The following is an 11,834-nucleotide window of genomic DNA, read 5'->3' as shown; positions in this document are numbered from 1 at the left end:
CTCTACCCAGCACTCAGTAAGTGGCAGCCATCAAAGCCTTGACAACAGTCTAGTAATACTTCAACCTTACACCCCAGACCATGAAACATAAAATAACAACTATTATTTATAAAGACAGTTTTGAGGAAAGAAAAATGGTAGAAATGGCTACTGTGCCAACAAGTAAGTTCAATTCCCAACACCACCAAAAAAATTAAATATAATAAAGATGATAACTTAAAAAAGAGTAGAAACATATATAGAGAGAATATAATAGATATAGAATATAATATATAGAATATAGAGTGTATACACACACACACACACACACACACACACACACACACATATATATATGGTGTAATACAATAGACCTTGGATTTTTTTCAGTAGATCAAAGTCATACTAATGTATTTATCTCAATATTATATCCACCTGTTTTCTCTAGGAGAGAGACATTGGCTCTGACCATTACTCCTCTATAATCAACCCAATTTAAATGGAACTAAACATTTATAAATAATCATTTTAGAGATTTGAGCATTATTTTCTTCAAATTACTTTCTGTTGTTTTTTGGGCAAAGTAATTTTAGGGTTCATAGAGACCTTTCCAGGGATCTAGTTTCATCAAATCCCATTAGCTTGAAATTAATCTATAGTTTTTCATCATCTGTGGAAACAAAAGCAGAACATATTTTCCAAGTTACATATCATTAGATTCAAATTTTGAAGTCAAGATACCTTTAAATATATGTGTTGGTTTAGCTTAGGAGCCCATACAATAAAATGTCTTTCTGTAGTTAGCTCATGCACAGTTCACAAATTCATAGAAAACACAATAATATACATAACCCAGACTTCTGCCTTTATTTTGCTGTTTTTTTACTCTATTTTTTACATTTATTTTCTTCATTTTTGTTTTTGTGAGACAGAGTTTCACCATGTATCTTTGGTTGTCCTGGAGTTAACTCTGTAGCCCAGACTGTCACTGAACTCACAGAGATCCTCCTGCCTCTGACTCCCCACTACTGGGATTAAAGGCATGTGCCACCACACCTGACTAATCTGTTTATTTTAAAGGACTTTCTTTTCCTTTTTCTCTTTTCTCCCAAGCCTGCATGTATTTTTTAAAAACTTTTTAACCATTTGGACCATATGTATTTCCATCTGAATCTGGCTTTGCCATAGATCTTTGTCTTTTTTGGAGCATATTAAGTATTTTTTTCTTTTGTGCATTTCTTTACTTTACTTTAAATTTGTTGTTCACATTTTACAATCCAATCCCAGTTCCTACTCCCTCCTCTCATCCAGTTCCCTTCACCTCTGCTCCACACATCTCACCCACTCCTCAAAGAAGGTAAAGATTCCCATGGGGGGAGTCAATAAGGTCTACCATATTGTTTGAAGAAGGACCAAGGCCCTCCGTACTATATTCAGGCAGAGCAATGTATCCATCCAAAGAGAATGGATTCTAAAAATCCCCTACAAGCAGTAGGAACTAATCCTGGTTCCACAGTCAGTGGCCCTGCAGTTTATTCCAGTTATATAACTGTCATCCACATTCAGACAGTCGAGTTTGATCCTATGCTTGTTCCTTCCCCATCAGTCTGAAGTTGGTGGTCTCCAATTTTGTCAGGTTAACTGTTTAAGTGGGTATCCCCATCATAGTCTTGACCTCGTTGCCCATATTCTGACTTTTCCCACTCTGTTTTTAAAGGAATATAAAACTATTTATTAACCACTCTTCACCATTATTTACAATAAAATAAATATACAGTTGGATGACATTCTGATTCTACAAAGTTACTTTTCTGGCTCATTGAACCAGAACCCAAATACTGAAAAGATTGATCCTATCAATAAGGAATGAGACAGGGTAAAGACAAAGCATGCAAGGCATTAGTTTATATTACCAAATTTTGTTCATTTTTGTCAGCAGGTCTGAAATTGCCAACATCATCTCTAACCATGATTCTGTTTCCACAGCAAACAGATATTCCACACATCATAACCTTTTGTAGATTTCAACTTTCTACAAAGGAATGGTTCACTAGAGGAACCTTATATGCCCAGTTGTCTTTTTGCTTAGTTTTTCGAGACAGGGATTCTCTGTATATCTCTGGCTAACCAGAAAATCAATAGACCCAGCTGATCTAGTCTAAATCAGAGAACCATCAGCCTCCAAAGGGCTGGGATTAAAGGCATATGCCTCCACACCCAGCATTAAGTCTTATCATTAAATCATACTGCTACTTTGTCTAATTCCATTTTCTGAAGGGGTAGTTTGTAAAGACAAAATTTTGTAAACAAACTACTGTATGTGATAATAGATAAGTTCTGATGTGGTTGATTTAAAACTATCCAGTAAATTACACAACTGTTTACTTGATCTGAAATGTTATGGTTTCAGGAAAATGTTCACAAAGAGGAATCTCAACATGTGTTTTCATCTACAGTTTTTGAGTATTAAAAACAAGACAAAATGAAAAACAGTTTCAAAAGGGTCTTATGCACACACAAGCTTACAAACAAAAAACCCAGAATGGTCCTTCTGTGTCCCAGTTAAAAATAAGTACTGATTGAGTAATGACTGTAAAGTCTCCCTGGCATTTAAGAAAAGCTGTTCTTCAAAGCTGAGAAAATACAACACAGTATCAAATATTCTACTGTTTAAAGAAACAACTACAGAAAGCTTTTATTTGCTCAAAGGAATCAGTGCCTTTTGATGCAGACCAAACCCAAAAATATCTCAATCAAGTCAGTACTTTCAAAACCAGCATATCAAACCAGCATATCAAACTCGATTTTCATTAGAACGCTATTATTTCCACACTAGTAATTCAAAATTTAAGATGCAGATTTTGTGTATATATATATATACACATATATACATATATATGTATATATAAACAATATACATATAAATATATATACAATATATATATAAACAATTATTGTGCCTCATTTTCTGGACAAGAATGCCAAGTCAGCCTTTCTTCATAAAAGGTGATGACAATCTGAGGAAACTTCATATTTGCCTCCTCTGCCACACCAAGTCCGCCTCATCTGAGTCCTTCCATTTCATAAGAAACATTATTTCTCCACTGCTGCCTGTGGCACCAATTATTCATTCAGGATCAAGACCTCTGACAAAACCCCTTGGTTTGTCAGCGGCATCTCTCTTTTTTCTTCGATTTGTATCATCAGATTCACTGTCAGATATCGATTTCATTTTTGCACCATCCTTTTCTTGATCAGGTTTTGGAGAAGTAAGAAATGCTTCAATTAATTCTGGACGATCTAAATTTTCTTCTGGTTCTCAAGGCTTATCAGCATCTGTGAACCCTTTCTATTTGAGGAAAAACTCCACCTTCGCATTCACTACACACAGGTCCAGTATTTTTCTACCACAAATTCTTCTGGCTCTGCCTCTTCTACTTTTCAGCTCTTTCAGTTCTGTTTGTTTCCTATTTTTTGCAATGTATTTTATTGAAGTCCATTTTTAAAAAAAAAATCGAAGACTTGAAGAGTTCACCACTCGGATGCTTTGGGCTGCAGATCCTGCAGAATCTCCCAGCAGTGTGCCTCAGCTCAGTCACATCCCTACCTTTCCCACTCCTCACCTATAGTTTGGGAGCCCAGTCCAGTGGTCTGCTGTAGATCTCTGTCTCTGCTTCCATCAGTTGCTGGAGGAAGCTTCTACTTAAGATAGTCATCAATCTGAATACAGGAAAAATCAGTTTTGGCACTGTCTCCTGGAGACAGTCCTAGGGTCTTGGGAGGTCATCTTTCTGGCTTCCTGGGAATTTCTCTCATGTCAAGTTTCTTGCTATTCCCATAATGGCTCCCTCAATCAAGATACCTCTTTCCTTGCTCTCCATCTCTCTCCTTTTCTCATCTCACCTTTCCTGTTCCCTTCACTTCTCCACACCTCTCACATTGTCATCTCCTTCTCTTCTTCTGCCCTACTCCTTTCCCCCACCCTCATACTCCCAAATTTCTCAAAATGATATTTCCATTCCCTGGGGGATCTACATAGGTTTCTCTTTGGGTTCTCCTTGTTATTCAACTTCTCTGTGATTGTGGACAATAGGCTCCTTATCCTTTGCTTTAGAGCTAACATCTACTTATGAGTGAGTACATATACTATGTTCATCTTTCTGTGTCCAGGTTACCTCATTTGGGATGTATTTTCCTATTCCATCTATTTGCATGTAATTTCCAAGATGTCTTTTTTTTTAACCACTAAATAGTACTCGATTGTGTGTGGCTTTTGTTTTGTTTTGTTTTTGTTTGGTTTGGTTTTTCGAGACAGGGATTCCCTGTAGCTTTCAAATCTATCCTGGAACCGGCTCTTGTAGACCAGTTTAGCCTCGATCTTACAGAGATCCACCTGCCTCTGCTCTCTGAGTGTTTGGGATTAACGGCATGTGCTATTACCTCCCACCCTGTTTTCTGTTTTTGTTTTTATGGTTTTTTTTGAGTGTATGATTGTGTAAATGTACCATATTTTATTTATTCCTTCTTTCATTGAGAATCATCTAGGTTATTTCCAAGCTCTGCCTGTTGCAAATAATGCTGCTATGAACATAATTGAACAGATGTCCTTATACTATGATTGAGCATCATTTGGGTATATGCCTAAGAGTAATACTCCTGGGTTTTGAGATGGGTTCATTTCCAATTTTCTGAGAAACCACCATAATGATTTCCAAAGGGGTTGTACAAGTTTACATTCTCACCAGCATTTGAGGAGTGTTCCCTTTACTCCACATCCTCTCCACCATAAGTTATCATTAGTGGTTTTAATCTTAGCCATTCTAACTGGTGAAAGATGCTATCTCAGAGTCATTTTGATTTGTATTTCTGTGATTTTTAAGGATACTGAACATTTCCTTAAGTACCTTTCAAACATTTGAGATGCTTCTGTTAAAAATTCTCTATTTAGATCTGTATCTCACTTTTATTTGGAATATTTGGAATTTGATGTCTAATTTCTTGAGTAGTTTATATATTTTCAAGATCAGTCCTTTGTCTGATCTGGTGTTGGGACGATCTTTACCCTTTCAGTGGGATGCCTTTTTATCTTATTGACTGTGACCTTTGCTTTACAAAAGTTCCTCAGTTTCAGAAATTCCCATTTATTTATTTTTGGTCTCAGTGTTTTGCTACTGGTGCTATATTTAGGAAGTGGTCTTTTGTGCCCATGCATTGAAAGCTACTTCATACATTTTTTCTACCTATTTAAGTGTGCCAAGATTTCCATTGAAATGTTTAATCTATTTGCATTTGAGTTTGTGCAAATAGTTGAGTCTGGGAATAGATATGGATCATTTGCATTCTTCTACATGTTGATATCTAGTTATGCCTGCACCATTTGTCGAAGATGCTTTCTTTTTTCCATTATATAATTTTAGCTTCTTTGTCAAAAATCAGGTTTTAATAGGTATGTAGATTCATATCTGAGTCTTTGTTTTGTTTCAATTAGTTAACATGTCTGTTTTTATGCCACTACCAATTGGCTTTCATTACTATAGCTCTATACGCTGAGGTGGTAATACTTCAAGAAGTTCTACTACTGTACAGCATTTTGGGCTTTCCTTGGTGTCTTGTTTTTCCCTATGAATTTGAGTAGTTTGCTTTCAAGGTCTGTGAAGAATTATGTTGGGATGTTGAAGATGATTGCCTTAAATCTATAGATTGTTTTTGATAGGATTGCCTTTGTTATTACATTGATACTACCTATCTAAGAGCAACGTTCCATTTTCTGGTATTTTCTTCAATTTCTTTCATTAAAGACAAAGTTTTGGTCTAACGTGTCTTTTTCTTCTTTAGTTAGTGTTACCCGAAGATACTTTATACTATTTCTGCCTATTTTGAATGGTGATGTTCCTCTCATTTCTTTCTCATCTTCTTTATCATTTGCATATAGTAGGATTACTGAATTTTTTTTTAGTTGATCTTGTATCCTGACACATTACTGAAGGTATTTATGAGCTGTAGGAGTTCTCTGATAGAGTTTTGTGGGTCACTTATGTATAATACCATGTCATCTGCAAATAGCAAAAGTTTGACTTCTTCCTTACTTATTTGGATCCCCTTGGTCTTCTTTTGTTGTCTTTTTACTTTAACTAGGACTTCAAGAACTATGTTTAATAGGTATATTGAGAGAGGACAGCCTTGTTTTGTTCCTCATTTTAGTGATTCTCTCCATTTAATTTGATATGTACTATTGCCTTTTGTTTCTTTCTTTTATTATGTTAAGATACCCTCCTTGTATCCCTGATAACTCCAAGACCTTTATCACGAAGGGGTGTTGGATTTTGTCAACTGCTTTTTCAGAAGCTAATGAGATGATCATAGACATTTTTTGATTTATTTATATGGTGGATTATATTGACAGACTTTCATATGTTAAACCATCCTGCATCTCTGGGATGAAGCTGACTTTACCATGGTGAATAATTTTTTGGATGTGTTCTTAGATTTGGTTTGCAAATATTTTACTGAGTATTTTTCAACCCATGATCATGAGGGAGATTGGTCTGTAATTTTCTTTCTTGATTGAGTCTCTTTGTGGTTTTATTATCAGGGTAACTGTAACTTCATAAAAAGAGTTTGGAAATCTTCTTTTTCATTGTATTTTCTGTAAAAAAAATTGAAGAATATAGGTGTTAACTCTTTTTTGCAATTCTGCTAGAATTCTTCACTGAAACCATTCAGCCCTAGATTTTTTTGTGGGGGAGGGCTTTTGATGTCTGCTCTAATACCTTGCAGGTTATAGGTCTACCTAAATTGTTTTCCTGGTCCTGATTTAATTTTGGTATGTGGTACCTATACAGACAATTGTTTATTTACTTTACATTTTCCAATTTTGTGGAATACAGGTTTTGAGGTATAACATAAAGATTCTCTGGATTTCCTCAGAGTCTTAGGTTATGTCTACTGGTGTGGGACAATGGTCTGTACCCTGTAACCTCTATTTTAAATGAATGCTGAATGGCCAGTAGCCAGGCAGGATGTATAGCCAGGGCAACGAGAATTCTGGAAGAAGTTGGCAGTCATTACCCAAAACAGAGAGGAAGCCAGACCCAGAGAAAGCAAGATGTGACTGCCTCGCTGAAAATTGTACCAAGTCACATGACTAACACAGACAAGAATTGTGGGCTAATATATGTTGTAAGAGTTAATAAGAAGCCTTAGATACTAGGCCAATCAGTTTATAATTAATGTATATCATTTTGTGTTTTCTTTGGGACTTAAAGACTGCAGGAACCAGGAAGGACAGAAACCTCAGCAAACAGTCTACCATTTCATTTATGATTTTGTTAATTTAGATGTTCTCTCTCTGCTTTTTGGTTAACTTGGATAAGGGTTTGTCTATCTTCTTTATTTTTTCAAAGAACCATTCTTTGTTACATTGAGTCTTTGTATTGTTTTCCCTGTTTATATGTTACTGATTTCAGCCCTAAATTTGATTGTTTCTTTTCATCTACTCATTTTGAGTGAGACTGCTTCTTTTGATCTGGAGCTTTAGGGAGTTCTCTTAAGTTACTAGTGTGAGATTTCTCCACGTTATTTATGTAGGCACTTAGTGCTATGGATTATCTTCACAGCACTGCTTTTATAGTGTCCCATAGGTTTGAGTATGTTGTGCTTCATTATTGTTGAATTATAGAAAGTGTTTAATTCCTTCTTTCTTTCCTCCCTCCTTCCCTCCGTCTCCACTCTTTCTTTCTTTCTTTCTTTCTTTCTTTCTTTCTTTCTTCTTTGACCCACTGTGATACAACTGAGCACTGTTCACTTTCCAAGATTTTGTAAACTTTCTGTGATTGGTGTTATTGAAGTCTAACTTTAAAACATGGTAATTTGATAAGACTTGGGGTGATTCCAGTTTCTTTGTGTCTGTTGAAATTTGCTTTGTTACCACATATGGAGTCAATTTTGGAAAAGGTCCCTGAGGTGCTGAAAAGAACCTTTTTCTTTTGGGTGGAATATTCTGTAGATGTGTGTTAAGTCCATTTGAGTCATAACATCTGTAGTTGTCTTAATTCTCTGTTAAGTTTCAATCTGTCTGACTTGTCCATTGGAAAGAGTGGGATGTTTAAGTCTCCTACTATTAATGTGTGGAGTTTTATGTATGATTTAACCTTTAGCAATGTTTCTTTTACATATGTGGGTGCTTTTATCTTAGTGGCATAGATGTTCAGGATTGAGACTTCATCTTGATGGATTTTTCCTGTGATGAGTATGAAGTGTACTTCCCCATCTATTCTGATTGATTTTAGTTTGCAGTCAATTTTGTTAGCTACACCTGCTTGTTTCTCGGGTTCATTTTGTTGAAAATCTTTCCCTAACCCTTTACTCTGAGGCAATGCCTGTACTTGAGGTTGAGGTGTGTTTCTTGTAGACAGCAGAAGGATGTATTCTGCTTTTTTTTATTCTCTTAGACTGTGTGTTTTTTAGATGAATTGAGTTCATTGATATTAGGAGACATTAATGTGTAGTGATTACTAATTCCTGTTATTTTTGGTGGTAGTTCTTGGGTTTCCCTTCTTTGGGGTTTGTTGGTATGAGGTTATCTATTGGTATAATTCACTTCCTTGGGTTGGAGTTCCTTTTATTACTTTCTGTATGGCTGGATTTGTAAATAAGAATCATTTAAATCTGGGTTTCTCATGGAATATCTTGCTTTCATTGATGGTGATTTAAATCTTTGTTGGTTCTAGTAGTCAAGAAAATGCCATTTGGAATTGTTCATAGTCCATCTGATGCAGGTGTTTTCTCAGTTAGATTTCTCTTTCCAAATAATTCTAGCTAGGGTCAAGTGGATGGACAAATAATCAGAACAAAAGTCTACTCAGAATTTGTACTTATTTTTCTGGGTGAGTTTGAGTGTGTCCACCTGTAACATGAGGGGCCCTGCTTGTTGGGGTTTCTGTCCTGCCCAGTTCCCCACAGTCCACAAACCCCAAAAGAAATCAATCACACAGGAGATCTCTATAAGTTATAATGCTGATCGGCCCTTTAGGTCAGGCTACTAATTAGCTAATGCTCACATCTTGATTAACCAATTTTTCTGATCTATTTTAGCCACAGGCTCAGGACCTTTTTCAGCAAGGCAGCTCACATCTTGCTGCTTCAGTGATCTAGGCAGGAGTGATGGAGGGAGCTTCCTCCTCCCTAGCCTTCTCCTATTCTAATTGCCCCACTTCTACTTCCTGTCTGGTTGACCTGCCTCTACTTCCTACCTGGTCAATCAGCGTTTTATTAAAATACATGATTGACAGAATACAGACAATTCTCCTGCACCATTTACCTCTTTTTTTTAAACAAAGAAAAATATCCATAGTCCATTTTTGGTGGGGAATGTGCGTGTAGTATTTCAGGCTTCTTCCTACTGGTTGAAGGCTGTTATTTTATGGGGACCTAAAGAAAATCATGAGTGTGATTGTGTGTATGTGAGAATGCTGATGTATGTGCACTGCAAGTATTACAGCTCCAGAGGTAAAGGGCTCCTGACTTTTCAGAAAGTCAGGCTATACTTCATAGTGTTACAACTCTGGGGGAAGTATCCTAACTTTTTGGGAAGTCCAGATATACATACAAGTGTTATCGTTATGGAGGTAAAGGTATCCAAACTTCTCAGGAAGTCAGGCTATACCTACAGTTCTGAAGGTATAACCTGGTTACCAACAGTCATGAGAAAAAAGGTATCCTTACTTGATGAGATGTAAGGCTATATCTGAATCTGGGGTCTGGTATGAGATGGTCACCCACAACATAAGGCAACCATGCTCTTCTCTGAGAGAGAGCCATTAGAGCTGATTTCTTGTCTGCTTCTAAGGGAGATTTACTGCAGAAATATCCTTTTAATCTCAACTACTGCAAAAGTTGTTATTACTTCTGCTTCACTCTGCTAAGGAGAAACCATGCAGAAATGGACCAATCTTCTGTTTATGAAAAGAAGTTATTACTTTGTTTGACTATGCTACCCTGTTGGAGCTTCCAAGAATAAACTCTGATCTGTGTCACCAAATGATCTTTACCCAAAATTCTTTCAAAATTTATTACTGATGGAGGAATCCAGGAAATTGGGTGGCTCAGCAAATGTGGAAAAAGACAGTTCCCAACTGAACACAAACAGGGGATTTTCTCAGGCTTCTTAGGAATGGAGTTTTCCAGGGAGAAGATTTTCAGGGAGGGAATTGGTCAGGTTTCAATAAACTTGAGCTTAGATAACCTCAGATTGGTTAGATTTCATAATTGGGAATTAGTTGGTTTTATGTTCAACTATTGGCTGATTTTCCTGCAAGGGATTGTTTAGTTTTATGTCCAGTTGGTCAGAGGCCAATTTGGTTCTGGTTTCAGTGCCAAAGTGTATTCTTTGGCTCTGGTTTTATGTCAGGTTGTGTTCCTTTTGTTCTGCTTTCAGGGTTAGGGTATGTTTTTTTCACTAAATCAGTGTTCTCTCCTCCTCTTCTACCTTCTCTCATAAACTACGTGCTACCAATTTATTCAGAGATCTTGTCTTTTTCTACATGCCACATAGATCCATGATATCTCTATTAGGGTCCTCTTTGTTGTCTATGTTCTCTGGGATTGTGTATTGTAGGCTCGTTGTCCATTGTTTTATATCTAAAAGTCATTTAGGAATGAGTACATGTTTGCTTTTCTTGGTCAGAGTTAACTCATTTTATATGTTTTATAGATCCAGCCAATTGCCCAGAAATTTCAAAAGGTCATTATTTTTTCCCCTTGTGTACTACTTCACTGTGCAAATGTACGACAATTTGTTTATCCATTTTTCAGTCAAGGGGTTGTTTTCAGGTTCTGGCTGTGACAACTAATGCTGCTAGAGATATATTTGAGCACTTGTCCTTGGGGTATGATTGAGCATCCTTTGTTTATATATAAAAATTGGTATTTCTAGGTCTTGAGGTAGATTGTTTCTTATTTTTTTTTTCCTTTTCTTTTTTTGATTTTTCAAGACAGAGGTGCTCTGTAGCTTTGGAGCATGTCCTGAAACTATCTCTTGTATACCAAGCTGCTGTCAAAATTACAGAGATCCACCTGTCTCTGCCTACCAAGTGCTAGGATTAAAAGCATGCACCACTACCACCCAGATTGCTTCCTAATTTTCTGAGAAACCACCATATTGATATCCAAAGCAGCTGTACCAGTTTGCACTCCCATAAGAAATGTAGGAGTGTTCCCTTTATCCCACAACCTCTCCAGCTTAAATTGTCATCAGTGGTTTTGATATTGCCTATATTTACAGAGCTAAGATGGAATCTCAGAGTTGTTTTGATTTACATTTTTCTAATGACTAAAAATGTTGGGCATTTCCCTAAGTGTTTCTCAGTTATTTTAGATTCATTTTTTTGAGAGTTCCCTGTTTAGGTCTGTATCCCATTTGTTACTGGATTTTTTTGATAACCAATTTCTTGAGTTCTTTATAAGTCTTGGTGATCAATCCTCCAACTGATGTGGGGTTGATGAAGATCTTTTCCCATTCTATAGGCTGCCTTTCTGTCTTGTTGACAGTGATCTTTGCTTTACAGAAACTTTTCAGTTTCCGGAGGTACCATTTATTAGTTGTATCTCTCAGTGTCTGTCCTACTGACATATTTAGCAAATGGTCTCCTATGCCAAAGCATTCAAGTGTACTTCCTACTTTGTATTATATGAGGTTCAGGGTGGTTTTTGTTGTTGTTGTTGAGGTCTTTGATATATTTGGACTTAGTTTTCCAATATGATCCATTGGTTCTCTTGTCTGTTTTTCTGCCAATACCAGCTGTTCTCAGTATGATAGCTCTGTAGTAGTTTGAAGTCATGGATTGTGATGACTCCAG

General features: G+C 36.5%; 1 pseudogene; it reads right to left on the bottom strand.

Moving 5' to 3' along the window:
• Window positions 1-2,930: 2,930 nt before the first annotated feature.
• LOC148117639 (chromobox protein homolog 3 pseudogene) lies at window positions 2,931-3,459 on the bottom strand (annotated as a pseudogene).
• Window positions 3,460-11,834: the final 8,375 nt, after the last annotated feature.

Source organism: Myodes glareolus, chromosome 27 (assembly GCF_982192425.1).
Source record: "Myodes glareolus chromosome 27, mMyoGla1.1, whole genome shotgun sequence".
In the NCBI taxonomy this organism is placed as follows: Eukaryota; Metazoa; Chordata; class Mammalia; order Rodentia; family Cricetidae; genus Myodes; species Myodes glareolus.
This window is presented reverse-complemented; position numbering and strand designations above follow the sequence as displayed.